General features: G+C 38.0%; 1 pseudogene; it reads left to right on the top strand.

Annotated features, from left to right (window-relative positions):
- The first annotated feature begins 969 nt into the window (after positions 1-969).
- Positions 970-3549, top strand: LOC140712277 (keratin, type II cytoskeletal 8 pseudogene; annotated as a pseudogene).
- The last annotated feature ends 19604 nt before the right edge of the window (positions 3550-23153 follow it).

Below are 23153 nucleotides of genomic sequence, written 5' to 3'. Positions count from 1 at the left end.
GTGTTCCAATGGAGGGATGTACAATTTGCTGGAAGTCATCAGCTGGCAGAAGTGATGGGTAGAGGGGTTCAGGAGACACTTCACTTGAGGCAGAAATATTCGAGCTAGTGTTGAAGGATGAAAAGGAAATCTCAGGGTAAAAGTAAGAGAAAGGTCATTTTGGGCCCGTGCTCTGGTGTATGTGAAGCTTGCATTTCTTCTCTGTCTTTGAATTTATACCTGAATCGCTTAATTTAGAAAATGCCTCTAAGACTCTTTTGCTTTTATGGCCTAAACGCATAAATCTGACAAGTGCATACAAGCTTTTATAGCAATTCAAAACTATTAGGGCTATTTCCTCTGACTTGCATCAAGCTGAATAAACACACTCTGTTCAAGTGGAAACTTGTTATGCTGCCTTTCTCTGCCTTTCAAAGTAATCAAAGCAGGGTTCTTGAAGCCTGAGTATCTCACCTGTGCCTCCTAATGGCTCATTTATTTTGTTTATCCTGCTTTTGGGAAAATCAGAGGTAGCTTGACATTTGCATTGCTAATAAATGGCTTTCACATTGCATTGGTACTTCATGTGGTTCAGATTGGCAACTTGCATTTGAACAGGGCCATCTGGTCAGTGCTGTTAGGAATACCTATTTTCAGAGTCATATTTTAGCATAAGGAATATATACATATGATATCTTTGTACTCACTATAGAATTTTCTTCTCCATTTTAAGTTCTTATGTTACCAGATCTACAGGACAATGTATTTGCATTTTGCATTGCTGGGTTAGGCATTCTGTAACAGTAGGCAGCTAGTCAGACATGAACAGGGCAGGAGAGGCCCCCCGCCACCACAAAACCAGGAATGTCAGATGACCATCAGGTGGTTGCTAACTGTCTCTCTAAGATGATAAATGTACCTGGAAGCAGATTCTGCACTCCTCAAATTTCCACTTGGTTTGGCCTGCCTGTCTCCACTCTTGCCTTCACCATGTCCATCAGGGTGACCCAGAAGTCCTACAAGGTGTCCATTTCTGGCCTCCAGGTTTTCAGCAGCTACTCCTACATGTGTGAACCAGGAACAACTCCTTGAACTTCTCCCAAATGGGTAGTAGCAGCAGTTTCTAGGGTGGGTAGGGAACTGGCATGGGTCTGGGTGGAGACTATGGTGGGGCCAGTGATATTGGGGGGCCTCATAGCCATCGTGGTGAACCAGAGCCTACTGAGTCCCCTTAAGCCAAAGGTAGACTGCAACATCCAGGCCACGTACACCCAGGAGAAGGGGCAGATCAACATCCTCAACAAGTTTGCCTCCTTCATCAACAAGGTATACTGCTGGAGCAGCAGCAGAAGATGCTGAAGACCAGTTGAGCCTCCTGCAGCAGCAGAAGACAGCCCAGAGCTACATGGACAACATGCTTGAGAACTATATCAACAACCTTTGGAGGCAGTGGGACACTCTGGACCAAGAGAAGCTGAAGCTGGAGACAAAGCTTGGCAACATGCAGGGGTTGCTGAAGGCCTTGAATAATAAGTACGAGGGTGACAATAAACAGAGAAATTTAGAATGAATTTGTCCTCATCAAGAAGGATGTGGATGAAGCTTGCATAAACAAGGTAGAGCAAGAATCTCTCCTGGAAGGGATGACTGATGAGATCAACTTCCTCAAGCAGATGTATAAAGAGGGTATCTGTGAGCTACATTCCCAGATCACAGGGATATCTGTGGTCCTGTCTATGGACAACAGCCACTCCCTGGAAATGGACAGCATCATTGCTGACGTCAAGACCCAGTATGAGGACATTGTCAACCATAACCTGGCCAAGGCTGAGCACATGTACCAGATCAAGTATAAGGAGCTGCAGATGCTGGGTGGGAAGCATGGGGATGAGCTGTGTCACACAAAGATGGACATCACTGAGATGAACTGTAATATTGTTAGTGGTAGGAGGCAGACAAATCCTAGGAAGACAGGGGCTGGTCCCTGGTGAAACCCAGGTTTCAAGCTGAAGGCAGTTTAAAGCCTAGCTACAAGTCCCTGGTAAATCCACAGACCAGATTGAGAACCTTTTCCCATTTGGCATGCTTTCTTCTGTTTGATCCCTACCCTTCACCTATTTTACATATAACTACTCTTCCCTAATTGGTTTTTTACACTGTTGTACCCACCTTCAAGTGACACTTTTGTTTTAGCATTTTTTGTACACTCACAAGCCAATCATCATGCACTCCCCCATTCTGAGCTCATAAAAGCTCTGGTCCCAGCCACACTGGGAGAGAGACCACCTGACTTCTGCTGGGGGACCACCCTGCATCTCCTCTCCACTAAGAGCTGTTTTGTCACTTACTAAAACTCTTCTCCACCCTCCTCACTTTTCAGTTTTCTGCATAACCTCATTCTTCTTGGATGTGGGACAAGAACTTGGTACTCACTGAATGTGCATAGAAAGAAGGCTGTAACACTGTGGCCCTCTGCCCTCTGCTGGTGGAGGGCAGCCACCCCACACAATGGGAAACAGCAATGGGTTTAAGCCAGTTCCAGAGCCATGGGAGGAAGCTGTTAGCATGCTGTAATACCCCATCTAGGGTTTTGGGATCACAGGCACCCTGGTTTGGGTGCCATTGCATTCCCCTCATCTGGACACCAGAGTCTACCATAGGAGTTGTTTGTGACACACCTGGTCCAGCTGCAGGTCCTGCATGGAGCCTGCTCCTGTGCTGGTGCTTGGAGCAGCTGGCCAGACCCGCATTCTTGCTCACACACCCCCTCCTGCCAGGGACTGAGTACACAGTCTCAGTGGCCATGGGATCCATGCCCATGCAAGCCAGGCTTGGCTTGGTTGGCTGAGTAGACAGGGTGTCTGTCTCCTGTGTTGAGCCCATGCCCCAGCAGGGGCATCACCATCCAGAAGTCTCTGACTGGCAAAGTGGCTGAGAAAAATCCTGTATCAACATCAGTGGGCTCCAGGCTGAGACTGAGGGCCTCAAAGTCCAAGGGGCTTCCCTGGAAGCTGTCATCACGGATGCCATGCAGCATGTGGAGCTGGCTGTTAAGGCCACCAAGCTGTTGGAACTGGAGGCCATCCTGCAGTGAGTCAAGCAGAACATGACTGACTGCGACAGCTGCATGAGCACCAGGAGATGATGAATGTCAAGCTGGCCCTGGACATTGCGATTGCCACCTACAGGTAGCTGCTGGAGGGAGAGGAGAACCAGCTGAAGTCTGGGATGCAGAACATGAGTATCCATATGAAGATCACCAGTGTCTGCTCAGGTGGGCTGAACTTGGCTTACAGAGGCCTCACAAGCCCTGGCCTTACCTATGGCCTGGGCTCCAGCTTTGGCTCTGGCATGGGCTCCAGCTTCTTCAGGAGTACCAGCTCCTGTAGGGCTGTGGTTATGAAGAAGATTGAGACCCATGATGGGAAGCTGGCCTCTGAGTCGTCTGATCTCCTGCCCAAGAGAATGGCCATGGCAGCCCCTCCCAGCCTACCCCATCCTGTGGCTGCCCCATGGCCTGTGGCAGAGGTTCTTGTTCAGTGGAGCAGAGGGAACAGGAGACCCACCTGAGGCAGACACTGGTGGTCACTCCCACCATGAGTGGGTTGAGGGCTAAGGTCTTCACTGGGCTCAGCCCTAGCCTTCAGCCTACCCATCGGGGAGTTCACTGCCTGGGGTACCCTCCGCCCATGCCTCCATCTATGAAACAGTTTTGTTTTTGTTTTTTTCCAAATAAAGCCTCAGCTATCTCTGCCAAAAATAAATAAAATAAAATAAAAACAATTTGTCTCAGCCAGTGCCAGGGAAAGGCAGTCTCCTGATAGATAATAACATCTGAAATGTTTTCAGCAGCTTCCTAATAAGATCTCAGGAGTTGGGCAAGTAGACTCAAGCATGGTCACTAAAAGGCAAAATAGTGGAGTTTAACTGGTATGTGACCTTCTAGGAACATTCAACTGGTAGGGAAAGAATGCCTCTTGTGAGAATGCATACAACTCCAGTAAAAACACTGTATATTAATTTATTAGCTATTTTCCCTGTCTTTAGGCTTTCCCTTTTCCATCATCATGCAAATCTATGCTTCCCAATAATTTTTACTTCATGCCCCGTGTAGAAAATAAACTTGCAAAGACACTGGGATAAACAAATAATTCTGCTCATATTTGAAGCCCTCTCATCTGGAAGGCTTTATTCTTTCTGGGGACTGAGGGGAAATATCTATTTCAAAGCAATTGAAACCCTTGCAGGCAAAATAACTTGCTGCTGTATGTTGATTTGGGAAGCTTTGCTATAAACTAACACCAAGTTAATTTAATTACATTTCCACTGTATATATTTTAAAATCGTACATTGAATTCCCATTGCTAAAAGAATAAAGTTCAGAGTTGTCATTTTACTTTTGTCTAATTTTATTTTATTTTTAAAATTGTCACATAATAATTCTACACATTTGTGGGGTATGTAATAATGTTTCAATACATATAATGTATAGTGATCAGATCAGGGTAATTAAGATATCCATCATCTCACACATTCAGCATTTCTTTGTGATGGAAACATTTCATATCCTCCCGGCTATCTGAAACTATATGTTATGAACTATAGTCATCCTACAGTGCTATAAAATACTACAACTTATTTATCCTATCTGACTGTAATTTTGTATTATTTAACAAATCTCTCCCAATAACCTCCTTCTTACTCCCCTTCCCAGCCTCTAGTATCCTGTTCTACTTTTTACTTCTATAAGATCAACTTTTTTTAGCTTCCACACATAAGCGAGAACATATGGTGTTTAGCTATCCGTTCCTGGCTTATTTCACTTAACATAATGTCCTCCAGTTCTATCCATGTTGCCACAAATGATGGGATTTAATTCCTTTTTATGGCATAATAGCATTCTATTGTGCATATATATATAGCATTTCCTTTTTCCATTCATCTGTTGTTGGACATCTAGGTTGATTCCATATCTTGGCTATGGTGAATACTGTAGCAATAAACATGGAAGTGCAGATGTCTCTTCAATATACTGATTTCCTCTGCTTTGGGTAAATGCACAGTGGTGGGACTGCTAAATCACATGGTAGTGCTAGTTGTCATTTTTGTTTTAGGAGCCATCATATTGTTCTCCACAGTGGTTGTACTAGTTTAAATTTTCACCAAGAGTGTAAAAGTGTTCCCTTTTCACTGTTTGCTTGCCAGCATTTGTTATTTTTTGTCTTTTTGATAATAGTCATCCTAACTGTGGTGAGATGCTACCTCACTGTAGTTTTTATTGGCATTTCCCAGATGATTACAAATGCAATTTATATATATTTGTCAGCTGTTTGCATGTCTTCTTTTGACAAATGTCTTTTCAGATTATCTGCCCATTTTTAAATTGGGTTGTTTTTTGCTGTTGAGATGTTTAAATGTTTATATATTCTGGATATTAATCTTTTGTTGGATGAATAGTTTCCAAATTCTTCCATTCTGTAGGTTGCCTTTTGACTCTGTTAATTGTTTCCTTTGCTGTGCAGAGGTTTTCAGTTTGATATACTTTTATTTATTTATTGTTGCTTTTGTTGCCTATGCTTTTGAGGTCTTATTCATAAACTCTTTTCCCAGGCCAATGTCCTGAAGCATTTTCCCTATGTTTCCTTCTAATAGTTTTATAGTTTTGGGTCTTACACTTAAGTCTTTGATCCATTTTGAGTTGACTTTTGTAAAGGGTAAGAGGTGAGGATCTAGTTTTAATATTTTGCTCATGTATATAGTTTTCCCTACACCATTTATTGAAGAGACTGTTCTTTCCCTGATTACTGTTTTTGGTACCTTTTTCAAAAATCAGTTGGCCATAAATGCGTAGATTAATTTCTGGGTTTTCTATTCTGTTGGATTTGGTCTATGTGTTTGTTTTTATGTCACCACTACCCTGTTTTGGTTCTGACAGCTTTGTTGTCTATTTTGAAGTCTGGTACCGTAATGTCTCCAGGTTTGTTCTTTTGGCTTAGGATTGCTTTGACTATGAGGGGTCTTGTGTGGTTCCATATGAATTTTAGTGTTTTGTTTTTCTCTTTCTGTGAAGAATGTCATTAATATTTTAGTAGAGACCACATTGAGTCTGTAGATTTCTTTGAGTGATATGTCATTGAAAAATATTAATCCTTCAGATTCATGAGCATGGGATGTCTTTCCATTTGTTTGTATCATCTTCATATTTTTCATCAGTCTTTTGCAGTTTGCCTTCTAGAGGTCTTTCACCTCCTTGGTTAACTTTATTTGTGTATTTTATTTTATAGCTATTGTAATTTGGTTTGACCTCTTGAGCCTTAATTTCTAATCTTATGACTGATTTTTTAATTTTTACAAAGGTGCTCTTGTCTCCAGCAAAGAGAGGGTTTGTTTTGGGGGAGGGGCTGTTATCTTTGCTATCTTAGTTAAATTGTAAACTAAATTCTTCCCAAAGTTAGTTTGACTCATGGCCAGCAATGACTAAGGAAGGGCAGCTTGAATATTAATGGCAAGATGAAGTTGGTGAAGTCAGATCTTTTCCTAATTCTTAAAATGTTTGCAAATACAGTTTCAGTCCCCATTTTGTGGGTTTCAACACACCTTATTTTTAAGGTGTGAGCAACAGAGATGGGAAAAGTCAAACAACTGCTCTAACTTCTTCCTGCTGACAGGGTGTAGTGGGATAGGATTTGGCCCCAAAGTAGAGTAAAACTGCCTTTTCAGCTGCCTGCATGTATTTATAGGTGCCTGGTTGGGGTTCCAAGGCTTGCATGACAAAGATGTTAGTACTCTCATCCACAGTTTTAGTAAAGCATTTACGTGAACAGCAGACTATAGGATAATGAGTCTTCATATAAGGAGTACAAATCCTAGCTTCAAGAAGTCTTTGCAGAATTAATCTGAAGCCCTGAGGGAGCCAGGTGAATAGCCCTGAGAACCAATCAGCCATGTGGTCACTAGGTGAGAGAGATTTGGGTCAGAGGTTGTTAGAAAGACAAATTGGGATAAACAAGAAAGAACAAAATCAAATATACCATCTCATATCCTTTGAATCAGTTTCCTAGTCCTGAGAATAGTTCAGTTCAGTTAAACAGCTGTTTCCCATTTCAGGAGGTAGCATTGGAGATGAGCTAGGCCTTTACATGTGATGAAAGCAAAAGGATTTTTAATAAGAGGCATTTCCGTGGAAACAGAAAAAAATAAAGGTTAATATTGGGTACAATGTATCCAGATGTTAAACTCAAAGGATATTTAGTTATAGAGGAGGATGAAAGTAGCAATCTGACACATTTGTTTTTTGCCTGTACCACAAGCAAGTTTGCAGGGCTTCAGGAAGAAGTTAGTAGCCATTTTATTTAGTCCAAGTCAGAAAAAGGGGAGAAAATTTTGGAAATATTAATTTGAGGACTTGTAGCTCAGAAAAAATTCAGGATTCAGTCCAAATTGCAGAAAATAATACAAACTCAGAAACAATGGACAAGACTAGGATCTATCAACAGGTGTACTCTAGTTATTTTTTTGTAACATTAATTTTTCTCTCTCCAGTCTTCATTTTTATTACAGACAAATCATAGTAGGACAAAGTTATTTGTGAAATAAATTTTAATCTTTTTATACTTGGCCTGATTGTATGCATAAAGTACAGCAAGAATAATTATTTGCCACATAGGCTTTTATTTATTTATTTATTTTGAGATGGAGTCTCGCTCTGTCTCCCAGGCTGAAGTGCAATGGCACGATCTCCGCTCATTACAACCTCCGCTCACTGCAACCTCTGCCTCATAGGTTCATGCAGTTCTCCTGTGTCAGTGTCCTGAGTAGCTGGGATTACAGGTGCCTGCCACCACACTTGGCTAATTTTTTGTATTTTTAGTAGATGGGGGTTTCACCATGTTGGCCGGGCTGGTCTCGAACTCCTGAACTCAGGTGATCTACCCACCTCGGCCTCCCAAAGTGCTGGGATTACAGGAGTGAGCCACTGTGCCCAGCTCCACATAGACTCTTTTTAAATTGGCTTTGCTGGAACGTTTTTTCATAAGGAACCTCAGCTTAGACTTTTTAGAGTCATGATCTCAGCTATGGATTTATTTGTGCCTGCAAATACTTGCATGAATTGAATGAATTCCTGTCCTCTCCAGGTTCCAAGATAACTTGGGGCCCCTGGACCTGTGAGAAAGTGACATTCTTTACTTACCAAAGTTAAGTCAGGAAGCCTGGACAGGGACTGTGTAGAAAAAGTATGAGGCCAGTTTTCCCAAGGAGCTTTTATCAGCTCTGTAAGTCAACCTGGATTCCTTTTGTTTATATTTGGGGGCATACCATTCTAGTCAAAGCTTTGGTAAAATAATCAGTGTTTTCAATTGTGTCCTGTTACATAAAACCCCAGATATTTATTGTACATATGCAAATAACTATATTGCCACGGTTAAGAATATTCAGTTTCTAAATTCTGGAGAAATCAGGTAAAAAGAAAGAAATATGCTCCAAATTTTGCTCATAGGAGTATAATTTACCCAATAGCTAAAAACTGTAAATAGATGAAAAGCAAAATAGGTTTTTCTGGACTACAAACAATAAAAGAATTAGCAACATTTTAAACAAAAATCATGAAAAGATTATTTTGGTATTTATTAGTTCAGTCCCTGTAATTATCTCCTGTTCTGCCTGATACTGGACCAGCAGTCCTCATGAACACATCAGCTCTTCATGAGAATCTTAGAATATTTTCTTTTCTCGCCATTATAATGGCACAATTTGCAAAGTTATCTGAGACCAGTATTCAAGACCACTCTTCACAGTCTTATAGATGATTATAAACTACCTTTTGAAAAAGATCAAAATAAGACAGTAATTATTTGGGGATGACAAAATCTTAGGTCATCTGTCCATGGTTAAAGATGCAACAACAAGGAAATCTGGTCATCTCTGTGGCACACAACAATTTAACATAACAATCATAATTGTTACTGATAATATATACTGAGACATATCAGACTAATAGAAATATTATACAATTTTAGAAAATATGAAATTAACAAATTTATATGAATATAACCCAAAGAAAGTTAAATACAATTTTACATTTGAGAATACTTCCTATATAATTTTAAATAAACTGAGTATGTCTCTTGGACTTCAGACACCCTAATACTTAAAAGATTATTAAAGCAAAAAAAGACAATTAAAAATCTGATTTTGGAAAGATTGTCATATATCAAAGTTTTAAAACACTTGATGTCACAAAATGGAATCCCACCATCATAAGTCACTTATTTCACCGAAATGATAATTTAAAAATTTCAAAAAGTCAAAATCTTTGTTCATTGGTAGAGGGGAGACTTAGTTTTCCAAACAAGACCCAATAAAGAGAGCATTGGGCCAACTTAATCTGTCTCTTCTGTCTCCCTTGTAGTTTATTCAAAAAGCAAACAGAATTTATTATCTCTCAATATTACATGAAAATCTTGTTCAAAAGGAGCTAAATTTCACCTTTGTATTAGTGCACAATTATATTAGTGTTAAACGCAATTCTTAATAAAACCATGTAAACAAATCTATCCAATCTTAACTGTTTGACCATAGGTAAGGTTTTCATAAACCTTTCATAACCCTTTATAATTTTCTGCTAAAGAATAGATCGATGTTCCAAGAAAACCCTGTTATTCAACACTTGGGCTTAGATTCTGGCTCTGAATCAGTATGCTTTTATTTTAATGTTCAATTGATGGAAAAACTAAATAATACCCTTTTAATTATAGCCAACTTGCTCTCACACAGGATTTTTTAAATAAGGTAAATATTTCACAAATTTTCTATAGCTTGCTTAAATCTTCAGTTTTTTTAACTTAAAACAATTTTTAAGCTCTCTAAACTGCAGAAAGTTATCTTATAAAAACTGCATTTCTATGTCATTGTCAAAAACATATAACTTTTATTTTTAGTGTAAGCAATTTTAATTATGTACCAGGTGCAGAACCTAGGACATGAGACAGAACTGCAAATGAATGTCGGATTCTTTCCAGCATAGCTAGGTGGCATGGCTAATGCCACATGTCCCCAGGCCTTACCTAAAATCTAATGGCTGTAAAGCAGGCAAGTTGAACAATAATAAAATGTCACAGCAGCAGTTTATAACCTTAAAGCATCTAGCAAGGCAGTATCTGCCTTGCCTAATTCAGACCTAATGTCTAAATTTTGAAGACTGTTATTTTATTAATAATATTAAAATAATTTTTATTTACCAAAGATTATTAAAGTCACATGAACTAAAAGACATTAAAGTTTCTATTTTTCTGACAAAATATTTGATTTAAGCACTTATTTATCTTTAGGCCACCTAATAAGAGTTCCTTTATATAATTTGGTAGTGAAACATCACATACACAAAATAGAAAATGTAGAGATGGAAGATTTTTCATTTGTCAGCCTTTAAGTTTCTCTTCCCCATTTTAGACCATTAGTCTCTTGATTACTTGTTCCCTGCTCTAAACAATTGTCAGCGAGACAACTCAAAATTTGCATTTCTAAAGAAGTAATTCTTGATGAAACAAGATGGATAATTCATATTTAACTCAAACTGAAGAAAAATTGTGTAAGTAAAAGTTGAGTTAAGACAGGCAGAAAAATAAGACACTCTTACATATGGAGAGTTCTTTAAAGTTGTAAATTAATTGGACTACTGGCTTTAGGGTAGAGCCTTTTAAGAAACAGGGGAAATAAGGCATGCAGTTTTTAGGGCCTAATTGGTGGGCACAACAAGAAGAGATAACAGATGCCCCCAAATCAAGGATCCCATTTTTTAATTGAAACCAAAGAAGGGAACACTATAGGACCAGACAGTGTAACAGTATGCAGTTCACTGCAAGGACATCCCCCTGAGGCTGGTGGGCAACCCAAGCCGGTCAGCCCATTCCATAATTAGCCATCCATTCCATATATTTTAGTTGTCTAAGAGCACACTGTTTTTTATTTAAACATACAAAGAAAGGAATATTATTCTGTAGTAATAATTATTCATAGTAAGCAACTGCCATCAACAACTTAAAAATTTATCTCTTATCTAGCTATTATATACATCAAGATTAAAATTTTGTTATAATGCAAAGTAATTTCTGGCCCCCCCAAAAGTAAAAAAGTTTAGATACAAGAGGAAATAGGAACAGACAATAGTAAGTGGAGAATCAGACAGAATTCTGTTGACTAAAATGTCTTTTACAGAGGGAGAGCAGGGGCTTTAAAATAGTATCTGTATACATATAGCCCAAATATCAGCCTTAATTAAGTAAATTTTATATTAGAGTTCTAAAAAAATCAATTTTATTTTTTTATTACCAGATTTTAGCTGAGACAAACAGCCAATATTTCTGGCTTTTGAACTTTTTACTATAGGTAACCTCCCAGCTGAAATCAATAATCCTCAATTAAGGCTATGACTTAACCATGGATATATGAGGTGTTTTCAAAGAGATAGTAAGTGTTTTTTACAAGATATAGAATCACCCCAATGGTCACTCAGAAAAAAGAAAATTCAAGATAGGAAATCAAGAAGCTGTCCATGAAGGGAAAAATAATTAATAAATGGAAAAAGTCCTACAGGTATTAAATCAGAAGTGACCCACTTCCTAAGCTTGGACTTGAACTCAAGCCACCATTGTGAAAAGGCAAAGCCTTAGCTGCTGAGCTACAGCATGGGGTAATTGTCTTTTCCCAGAAGGAGTCTGTGGTGGTGATTTTGAGCTTGCAAAGGATTTTAACTGCTCAAGAGAAATCTTAAAGCTAACTATGACGTGAACCCCCAAATTCCCACCCTCTGGACTGTGTAGACCAAGACAGAGTACCCCCACATGGTCACAAAGTCAAGTTTTTAAGACATAACATGAAAGAGAAACCTCATTTGGTTTTTGTTTCAGGGACCTCAGCAAAGTTTGTAACTGACCAGTCTCTAGGGCTGGCTCAAAAAGCAGACTTATAAGGGTTATAGGCGTGTATTCTATCTTGTGGTACAGAATCACACAGAAAGACAAAAAGATGACTAATACAAATCCTTTTTCCTATTAATCAAAATGTTGTAGAAGGGACAAACAGTGACTTTTACCATTCATTCAACCGGTTTGTACAGAGAGAGAGGCCAGAAGCCCGGATGGTAAGAAATTCTTGCTCTTAAGCTTCCAGAAGAGTGGAGTGGCTTTTGAGGACCCTGCGTGCTGCACCACAGCTAGATGGGTGTATTAGTCTGTTTTCACACTGCTGACAAAGACATACGTGAGACTGGGAAGAAAAAGAGGTTTAATTGGACTTATAGTTCCACATTCCTGGGGAGGTCTCAGAATCATGGTGGGAGGCAAAAGGCACTTCTTACATGGTGGCAGCAAGAGAAAATGAGGAATAAGTAAAAGTGGAAACCCCTGATAAACCCATCAGATCTTATGAGATTTATTCACTATCATGAGAATAGCATGGGAAAGACCGGCCCCCATGATTCAATTACCTCCCTCTGGGTCCCTCCCACAACATGTGGGAATTCTGGGAGATATAATTCAAGTTGAGATTTGGGTGGGAACATAGCCAAACCATGTCAACGGACTAAGTCACATTACAAAAGAAAATCATTCTTTTCTGTTTTATGGAACCATAGGCAAAAGCCTTTCAATTTTACAAGATGCCACCCAATGGGCTATGTGGGGGAACTGAATTAACTTTTCATATTTTGGCCAGAGCAAAATATACATGACAAAACACAATCACTAATCACCCCACTCAATGCCCAAGTATTAATCTGTAAGGCTCAAACCTGTCTTCGTTGGTCTCTGTTATATTTGATCCACTTAAGGCAGGCAGAGATGACCTCTGACCAGGAGTTTCAGTGGGTGGTCTCTGGGCAAGATGGAAGGGCAGAGGGTTATCCTGAGTGAGACTTGTTGAGCTCCAGTTAATGGTTCCTTCAGTGCTCACCAACTATGCTGGCCAGACAAATTAGGAGAGCCTGATGAATTTCTGGCAGCAAATCCGTCAGAGATCTTCTCTACATGTACAAATGCACACAATGAAGTGAATATGAACAGAAGGCCTTCCAAACCAGGATTCCAGACCAGATGACAAAAGAGAAGAGTATGCTTCCAAACAACTCCCCTATTTTCTGTTTCTTTGGGGAGAAATGTTCCCAAAATGAGACTCTTCCTACAATCAAGGGAGAGATAACAATCCCCATAAGAGGGCTACAGAGACAGACAGTCCCTGTAAATGGGGTTACATAGTGTCTCTAGAAATATCAATAGACTCAGGGAAGGAAAGGGGTGTTGGCAGCACCCGGAATACTCACAAAATCGGGTTACAAGATGTCTTTGAGGAAATATTTCTCCATTACAATTAGATCCATGCACTATGGGTGAATAGTACTCTGCTGGTAGAGTTGGTGCCAGGGGAACACTTATTCCAAGAGATCTATGTGGCTGCTTGAGCTGGCCTCTGGATCTGTCACTGGTAAGGAGCTGCTGAACCAAGGGCAGGTACCTTCAAGGGCTATCCCCCATACTTGTAACTACCCAAAGGGTTCTTCTTGCCTGCTGCCAACATGAAGCCAATTTATCAAAACAGGAGAATTGCAATAAACAGTTTAATACACATATAGTCAGCTAAATTAGAGACTATAGTTTTATGATTACTCAAATAAACATCCCTGAAAATTCAGATGCTAGATTTTTTAAAAGATAGATTGGGGAGCAGGGGGCTATGGAATGAGGGATGTTGATTAGTTGGGTTGGAGATGGGATCATAGGAAGTTGGAGCTGTCCTCTTATGCTGAGCTGGTTCCTGAGTGGGAGCCACAAGACCAGATGAGCTAGTTTACTGTTCTGGGTGGTGCCAGCTGATCCATCAGAATACAGGGTCTAAAAAATACCTCAAATACCAACCTTAAGCTTTACAATAGTGGTGTTATCTGTAGAAGCAATTGGGGAGGTAAGAAATCTGGTGCCCTCTGGCTGCATGGCTCTTGAGACATAATTTCTGATCTGTGGCTAATTTGTTGTTTTTCCAAAGGTGGTCTGGTTTCTAAGCACAAAGGGGTTTGTGGTGGGGAGGGACTGTTACTATCTCTGTTTCACCGTTGAACTACAAACTAAATTCCTCCTAAAACGAGTTTGGTACACAATGAAGAATGACCAAGTGCAGCTTGGAGGTTAAACATAAGATAGAGTTGGTTAGGTCAGATCTCTTTCATTGTGATAATTTTCTCATTGTTATAATATTTGCAAAGGCAGTTTCAATACTATTATTATTGTAATCATACAGATGAGAAAAATGAAGCCCAGAAATTAAGTAACCTTGTTGGGGTGGAGTGGGCAAAATTATGGCTCATGGAAAACAATCGTTAAAAAATAAATGGGAGAGAACAAAAAGGTAAAAGTAATTGACTAAAAGTCAAATTATTAGGAGTCTGATATTTCACCCTTCTTGGAAGATAACAGGTTGATCATTTTGTCATAGTTTTATGCATGGTAGGAGACATAAGATTAATGGTTCAGAGGCAAAGAACTTAATTATTTACAAATTATTTATAGGCCAGCAAGCAATATGACCTTATTATTTATGTTGCCCTGACCCCTGTAGAGAAGGAAAAAGTTTTTCCCTCTACCCTTCTATGTTCTATGGCTGAGGCCTATGGATTAAACTAGTAAGACATATTTTAAATAGATAATGATAAAGTACATATTAAATGGATAAAACTCCACAAATTTAACTATGTAATGTGCATGGGAATTCACAAAGAAATGACACTGAAGTAGGTGGCCAGAATTTGAGAGCTTATATTTTGTCTTAGGCCAAAGTAAAAAGAATTTCGAGCTTCTATGGGGGAAAGAGAATAGTTAAGGGAAGATGAGGGGAAAAATACACAGTTGCTTAGGTTGGTGGGATAAATATAAAGAGTGGGCAAGTGACATTACATGGCCTCTTGTTGTGATACAAAATAAAGAATACAAAATCACTTATGAAATAGTCTTGTAACATGTTTAATTTGAATCAAATCATTCATTTAGAATAAATTATTGGAATACAGCGAATAGAAAAGAAGTTTAAATAGCATTCAGAAGAAATAATTGGATAAGTCCAGGAACTGGGAAATCCAGCTGGCCTGGATCTTTAAAAAATCCTGAAACAAGTTATGGTTCTTTGTAAAATAAAAGAGACCCAAGAGACATTAACAGTGCATGAACCTAAATTGTATCCTGGAACAATAACAGCAAAACTGTCAAATGTATTTTTGAAAAATTAGAGAAAAATAAATATGGACTAGATATTAAAGATTAATATAAATAATAGTACTGTGTGACTATGTTGGACACTACTTATTCTTGGGGATACACTTAAAGAAAGATGAAATAAAGATGGTAAAATAAAATATAGATTATGTCTATACATAAATTAGTAAATAGAAATAGAGCAAAAAATAAATGGATAAAGCAAATGTGACAACATAATATTTATAATTCTAAGTGAAGACCATATGCCTGTTCATTGCTCTATTCTTTTAATTTTCCACAGGCTTAAAAGCTTTCATCATGAAAACTTTTGGGAACAACAGATATCCAAAAGGTGGAAGCAGTAACATGAAAGGATCAGTAACAGACATTGAATTCATTTAAATACAGAACTAAGCAACTGTGTATATTATATATTTAAAATATTCTATAAAGGTTACATACTCTGAAAATGTAAAACATTTTTATTAGTTAACAAAAATCAGGAGGGAATGGGGAGGTGAACAGAAATATAAATGTTTGAATTTCATTATCTTTCATAGTGGAGAAAAAATACATAGTTTTAAATATTAAGAAATCAATAAAAGAGGCTAAATATTAAAAGCCCTAGAAGTAGCCGCTAAAATGTTGAAAATAGGCTATAAATTAACAAATGGAAGGGAAATTGTCCCCAATGGATCCCCATAAAAAGGCAGAAAAAATGAAATTAGGTGAAAAATACAGACCATAGTATATATGTATTATATCAATCAATGAAAATGAAAAGGTTCACTGATTATTAGAAAAAAAGTAGATTAGATTTTTTAAAAATCCAACCATGTATTTTATACAGAGTTGTATATAAATAAAGTACCTCCAAGTCTTCAACAGTGATAATTGAGCACCCAGTACTGCAAGGTGAAACAGTAATGAAAAACAGATATTGCATCCAGCCTCATGGATCTATAGTTTAATTAAAATTAGGGTTCAACAAAGTGAAGTAGCATAGAGTATGGTAAGGTGCAACTAAATCAAGCAAAGTAAAGATTGAATGTGAAAAGGAAGGCTAAGAATACACCAGGAAAACACAGAGACAAACATCAGACAAGGTTGCCTTAAAAACAAAACATATTCAGCAAGGTAAACAGAGGTCACCAAAAAGCTCTGCCATGAATCCTAATGTACCACAGTATAGCTTGACATTCATAAAGCAAAAGCTGCTAAAATTTCAAAGAAGTATGGCATGACAAATGAAAGAGTTGAAAAGTACTTATGGACATAGAATATATATATATTTTCTACAGATATTAATTCTTACTCAATTAACCTGTGTATTCGGTATTGTCCTACATGATAACAGGGATAAAGAGAGGTTCTCACATTTTACTTTAGATTCTTCTTTTGCCTTGAATATTTACAGAATGAATAGATTACTACTATAATTCCAGATAAAGAATAAAATTAAAACAAACGAACAGAATCTTGAAGGACTTTTTAAGCGTTAACAAATGTCATAGCTAATAGCTAACACTTGTGAAGTATTTGCCATTTCCAGATTTTGTCCTAAGTGCCTTAAGTGGATGAATTTATCTAATGCAGAGGCATTACCAGTTCTCATATAGTAAATCACAAACTGTAAGAATGACTATTTTACCAAATTTTTATATCAACCATAGCTTCATTATGAGTGAGAAGTATTGTATAGAATCCTACATTCAAAATATGTTTATAGACTGTCGTTGTGTTAAAAATTGCACCAATTCATATTGACTTATCTAGGTTTTAATGGCTTTTGGTTTAGACTCTTGTATAAAATGTAAATAGGAGGCATTATTAATGTTAATGGGAAATTGTGGACAGTTAATGTCTAGAAGTTGGGTAAGAGCCAATGGCCAGGGTTATGAAAAGCTGTCTCTGGTTACTATGAAGATACAAGATAGAGGGGCATGGAGCAGACTGACAGATGGAAAGAAAACAAAGGAAAATGTCTCTGCGTCAGCCTTGTTACTGTAGTCTACTATTCATATAGGAAATTAGAATAACTATTTAATTTGAAATCAACAACTCAAATACATTGAAGAGATTGGTTGCAAGTGGTTTTCCTATTTCTTCTCAGAAATCACTTTGATCAGTGAGAAAAGCTAGGGACTGGTAGGCGACGCTAAGAACTAGTTTTGAATTCTGGGTCCATCTCAGGATCCTTAGGCAGATTAATCTTTGCGTGCCTGCTTCTTAATCTCATATGTGGGAGGTTTAACCTACAGATATGTGGAGCCATGAGACTTTACCTACAGAATAATGTTGTAATACTTGAATAAATAAAACTAAAACCTAACTTATTTTCTGCATAGTGCCTAGTCATAATGGTTATATTTTAGCTATCAGTCATTTAAGATTAGAGAATAAGGATAGTCATTTGATTCTATCTATTATGCACCATTTTTCCATACTCTTCATACTTTTATATTTCCATTTGAGAAGACATTGACATAAGTTGTCACTTAAAATAAGTTATTTGAAGAAAGCATTTTATGTTATTTTTTGTTATCATACTATCATGTCAGATTCCAACTTTACTGCAATTAGAAATATTTCTCTATCCTCTCCTTTTTGTCAAAAACTTTATCAGGAGTCTTAGAAATGAATAAACAGCCTACTTTAGGGGAATGTTGGAAAAATTCATGAACTAGTTTCTATGGTACCAGTGAATTCCATCGCCAAGTGACCATATAATAATTAAAACGATATTTATAGGTAAGTTGGAATCTGGTTATTTTATGGCTGTTTTCTTACGGTATTGACAATATGATCATAGTAAGATGCCTGGTGTGCTCTTTCATATCCAGTCATATCACTACTCTTTTCTCATCTAGCATTTTGGATGATACATTTAGCTTCTTTTAGTTCCCTAAGGCAGCTGAATACTACATGTAACAAACTGACAATTATGATGTAAATGTGAACTGTCATGTCTTTAATTACATTAAGTGTATGAATTTTGATTGGAGGATCTAGATCTGTGTTAAACCACCTATACCTATATATAAATGAAATGATACATTTTAATATTAGCGGCAATAATCTTTTGTTGACAAGATTTTTTATTAAATAGATTAAATATTTTTCTAAACTTAAAAAGATAAAACCAATACTAAGATATTTTGAGCACTTGCTTTATGTTGGGTATTTTCATGTGTAATTGTTTCTAATAAATCTCTAAAATAGTATTGGCTAAATTTTGGTGAAATTCAATTTGTCTTTTAATCAAGGAGTTTTTGTGTTTCAAAATGCTTTGCTTCCCTCAGATATAATATAGAGCCTAGATTCTTTGTAAAGAGAAAATGGAAAATTGATGAAAACTATTCCCCCATTTTCCATTTGTAGTTTTCAGCTTGCAAATTCTTCTTCTACTTCCCCACTTGGTGTTTGTTATCCTACATGTGTATTTCTTTCTGTCATCTTTAATAAATAAATATTTGGAAAATTTTTTACCATTTGATTAATAAGTATGGTCTTTCAGTGACCAAATCTAATTCTCTCTGATCACTAATGATGTCAGTTTTTCTTTCATGAGAAAGAGTGAGTAGCTGGCAAATTAAAAATAATGGTTGCCTTAACCATTCCAATGGCTTCTCCTAGCACTGAATACAAACCAGCTCACTTGAGCTAGAGGAAGCTTCTGTGGCAATTGCCATTGTTTCTTTTCCTCATATTCCTTTCATACTACTGCCCTCTATCTGATGACAGAGACAAAAACACAAGACTGTCTGCTACAGTATAATGTAGCAACAGATACCAGCTCTTATTCACTTCCCCACTGAAAACGTGATTTGCCTTTCATTCATTTGACACATACTTATATATGATTTATTAAGTCCTTCTTATTGTCAACATGCTATACCAACTATTACAGGGAGAAGGATATAAAAAGGGACCTGATAGCTTAATGAGAAGGAAGAAGCAAACCTAATACATACAACAGAATAAAAAGATTATTTTGTTTTATAAAAACTGGTCACAATAGAGTGCAATAAGCCCTCAACAGAGGAATGCACATTAAGTTGTCATAATGGAAATATAATGAATGATTAATTCTGACAGGAACAGTGGGGAAAGACTCTATGATGGAATTGAGTCTTGGCAGATAAGGATTTCAATAGTATTTCACATTTAGGGAACACTATGGACACAGACATATGATTCTGAAAATGTTAGAAAAATTATGAGTAGTTGGGCATGATGTCAGGTGCAGTAGGTGGAGGAGTGTAGCTAATAAGGATGCTAGAAAGGTAGTTTGCAGCCAGATAATGAAGTGTCTGGAGTGCTATGTAACGGAAGGTAGAGCTTAAAGAGGGATATTGTTCTTGAGGAAAAGATATGGACAACAGAGTTCCAACAAATGCCTACTTAGCCTAGTACAACTGTAGATGTAACTGTGGGGAAATAATGTATGAACATTATTTGATTTTTTTTAATTGTAAGAAAAACAGAATGTGGATGTTTTGAGGCCAGCAGACACTGTTGATGTCCATCCTATATTTGCACATGGTGACTTGAATGGCCCATGTCTCAGTGCTTCTCTGCCTAAGAGCTTTATCTAGTGTTATAAGAATTTATGTGTCCATGCACAGGGCAGCCTGGAAATGACAGAATTAATGCTCATAGGGGCAAATTTCAGGAAGTAAGAGGAAGGAACTGGTGGATAGATATTTCAGCTTCCCTGTTCATTGAGAGAACATCCTTAGGCAAATTCTTAATGAGTTCTCAGGCAGTCCCCAGTGGATTGAAACTCATTTGCACATCATGGTAGTCCACTCATTAATTTAAAATTTATTGGGTTTTCTACCTTCTCTGTTTTTTCCCCACTCCTTTCCTCATGCCTCCTGAGATAATTTCCAAACAAACTGTGTGCACCCAGGCCTCATGTCTCAGCGTTTACATTGTGATAACCAAAATTAAGATAGTTTGTATTAGAAGTTGCCCTAGAGAGCACACTTTCAGCATGGAATCCTGGAAATGGATCAAGAGCCTGTCAGATGACAAGGAATCCTTTGTGGGTGAGTGGGGTGATTTGCAGTAATACTACAATTTCTAAGCCTCCTCACTTCTTGGTGGATTGGGATGATGTACAAGCGGAAGGAAAAGCACTGATTCAGGCAATATTTAGAACATGAGAAAATAGAGGAGCCATGGTTGTTTTGTAGATTACGGAATTGGGGAGGACTTTTTCATACATATCCTGGAAAACATGAGGAAAGAGAATGGCATGATCAGGCTGGCCAACTATTTACTCATTGTAGGCTGTGATTACAGAAGATCCCAATGTGGAAGATCCACCAGTTCCTTCCGCTTCTTGAAATTTGCCCCTGGGGACATAAATTCTCTCATTTCCAGGATTCCCTGTGCATGGACACATACACTCTTACAGCACTAGATAAAGCTCTTAGGCAGAGAAGCACTGAGACATGGGCCCTTTGAGTCAGCATGTGTATGAATATAGGATGGACATCAACAGTGTCTGCTGACCTTAAAACTTCTACATTCTGTTTTTCTTACAATTACAAAAAATCAAATTTAAGTTTTAAAATTTCCTACCACATTGAAAAAAATTCCTATTTCTCTCCCTGTGTTTCTCCCATTGATGCACTGGATGCACTGGGGTAATGCATGGATGCCACAGAGTGGATTCTATTCTCTGTGATGATTCAGAGATGGGTCAAATTAGTGAGGATTTTAGGGGGCCCAATAATCTGAGGCATGCCAGGGGAACTCCCTAAGGCAGGAGTGTCAAACATTTTGGCTTCCCTGGGTCACATTGGAAGAAGAAGTATTGTCTTGGGCCACATGTAAAATACACTAACGATAGCTGTGGAGCTAAAAAACAAAAACAAAAACAAAAACAAACCCAAAATCACACTAGTAAACCTCATAATATTTTAAGAAAGTTTACAAGTTGTGTTGGGCCACATTAAAAGCCATCCTAAATCACATCAGGCCATGGGTTGGACAAGCTTGCCCTATGGAAAAAAACAAGTTGTTTCACCTTGAACCTTCTACCACCTGAAAATAAGTGCATTTTTTTGTTAGATTCATTGTATTTTTTTGAGGAATACTTCAACCCATTTATCAAATGACTTAGAGTGTTGACAGTTTTGAGAGGGATCTAGAGGTTGAGAGGGGTCTGCAGCAGGTAACAGAGCAAGGCCATACCTTATGCAGAAGAGAAATATCTCTCGATTTGAAAAGCATCTCTGCCTTGCTCTTTGGAGTTAGTAACAATGGCAAACTGGATCATTGGGCATAAAGCTGCTTTGAGAACAGAGCTGCCTATCATGAGCCAGGATCTGTCAGATCTACCACGGTCATAAGTTGGGTGGGTATAATAGCAGCCCATCATGTGTTTTATCATAGTGCATTTGGGGTTAGGTCTGACTAGACCCACAGCACATGATTCAGGTACATGAACAAGAGCCATGAACATGAACAAGTGGATCAGTCCTTTATGTCACCTAGCTCTGTCAATGCCTCTCTCTCATCTAACAACTATTTATCCATGAGGGTCCCCTGTAGCCAGCAATGTAGGAAGAAATCCAGGCCTGATCTTTGGATGGGTCTGCTCGATACTCTGATATGAGCTGAAAACATAGGCTACTGTTGTCATAAAGCCTCCTCCGTCCTAATGACCACCTGGGATAATTTCCAAATAAACTATGTACACTCAGTTGAGTAAAAGTACTCAGCTGTTGGTCAGGACTGAGAACAAGATGGGAAGACTGCAGATGAGATAATGTGGGGAAAAGATGTGTGGATGGACCTTGAGAAGTTGGCTCCAGGTGTTTAGTATCTAGATGCCCCCAGAAGCCTGCACTGCAGATGAGTGCAGTTTGACTATCATTTTGACAGTAAGATGATTCTGTACTTGTTCACTCCATTTTTTTTTTTTTGCGCTGTTGGCTCATGAAAAGATCTATGATGAGAACAGAGGCTCAATCTGAGCTTCCTAGCATGGCCTGCAATTGCCACCACTAAAATTGAAATCTAGAATCTCACAAGTGTTGTAGTATGTGTAGAATCGATTTACCTATGGAGTTTAAATCTGACCTCCTGATTTGTGGATCTAGTTGAGAAGTAGAAGAAAAATAGCAAAATGTTCTTCTGCTTAATGCCTAAGAGTCTTGCATACTTGAAGAATCTTTTTCTTATAGTCAACTTTTACCTCATCTAAGCCTATATGCAGAGATCTGTGTTCCTATATTTTTTAAGGTCCTATTTAAGTGAGCCTTGAGCGTTTAAAATAACCACCCCCTTTTGGACAAAGTTGAGCCAACAAAACAAATTCTTGTATTGTTCTTACTCACAAAGTCAAAGGCTAATAAAAGCCATGTGGACTAGAGTATAAACCAGCTGTGAAATGTAATATAGTGTGTTGCAAGCTACCATGTTTGAAAACTTTTATGGCCCTGCTTGCCAAAGCTCAGAACCTAAAGTCATATACCCTGGCCTCATCAATTAATCTTCACAGATGTTACTTTGTTTTTCACATGCCAGTGTTTGTATACCATTAGCAAATTTCCTAGAGCAAACCATGAGATATTCAAGTTTTATCCTTTCAATAACATCAATAGTATCCCATTATTTGAATATAATTAAAAGATAAAAGGAAAGATGAAATCTCTTGATTTATCACTGTATAAAGTTAGGTTAGATGGTTTGACTGAATTCTTTGGGTTTCTAATAGTTCACCAATGAATTAGACAGACATTGCAGGGGTAGCGACCTTTGCCTGCAAGACTGAGGAGAAAGAACTTGGTATATTGTCTCTCCAGAAATGAGCACTGGTAAGGGAGAGCCAAGAAAAGGCTGAGATCTGTAAGACCGATCAGATAGATTATTCTTTCTCCCCCAGAGACAGTTGTATAAAGGGCAAGGATTGGTCAAAAG

Source organism: Chlorocebus sabaeus, chromosome 8 (assembly GCF_047675955.1).
Source record: "Chlorocebus sabaeus isolate Y175 chromosome 8, mChlSab1.0.hap1, whole genome shotgun sequence".
NCBI classification, from domain to species: domain Eukaryota; kingdom Metazoa; phylum Chordata; class Mammalia; order Primates; family Cercopithecidae; genus Chlorocebus; species Chlorocebus sabaeus.
The sequence above is the reverse complement of the archived record's forward strand: the minus strand, read 5'-3'. Positions and strand labels throughout refer to the sequence as shown.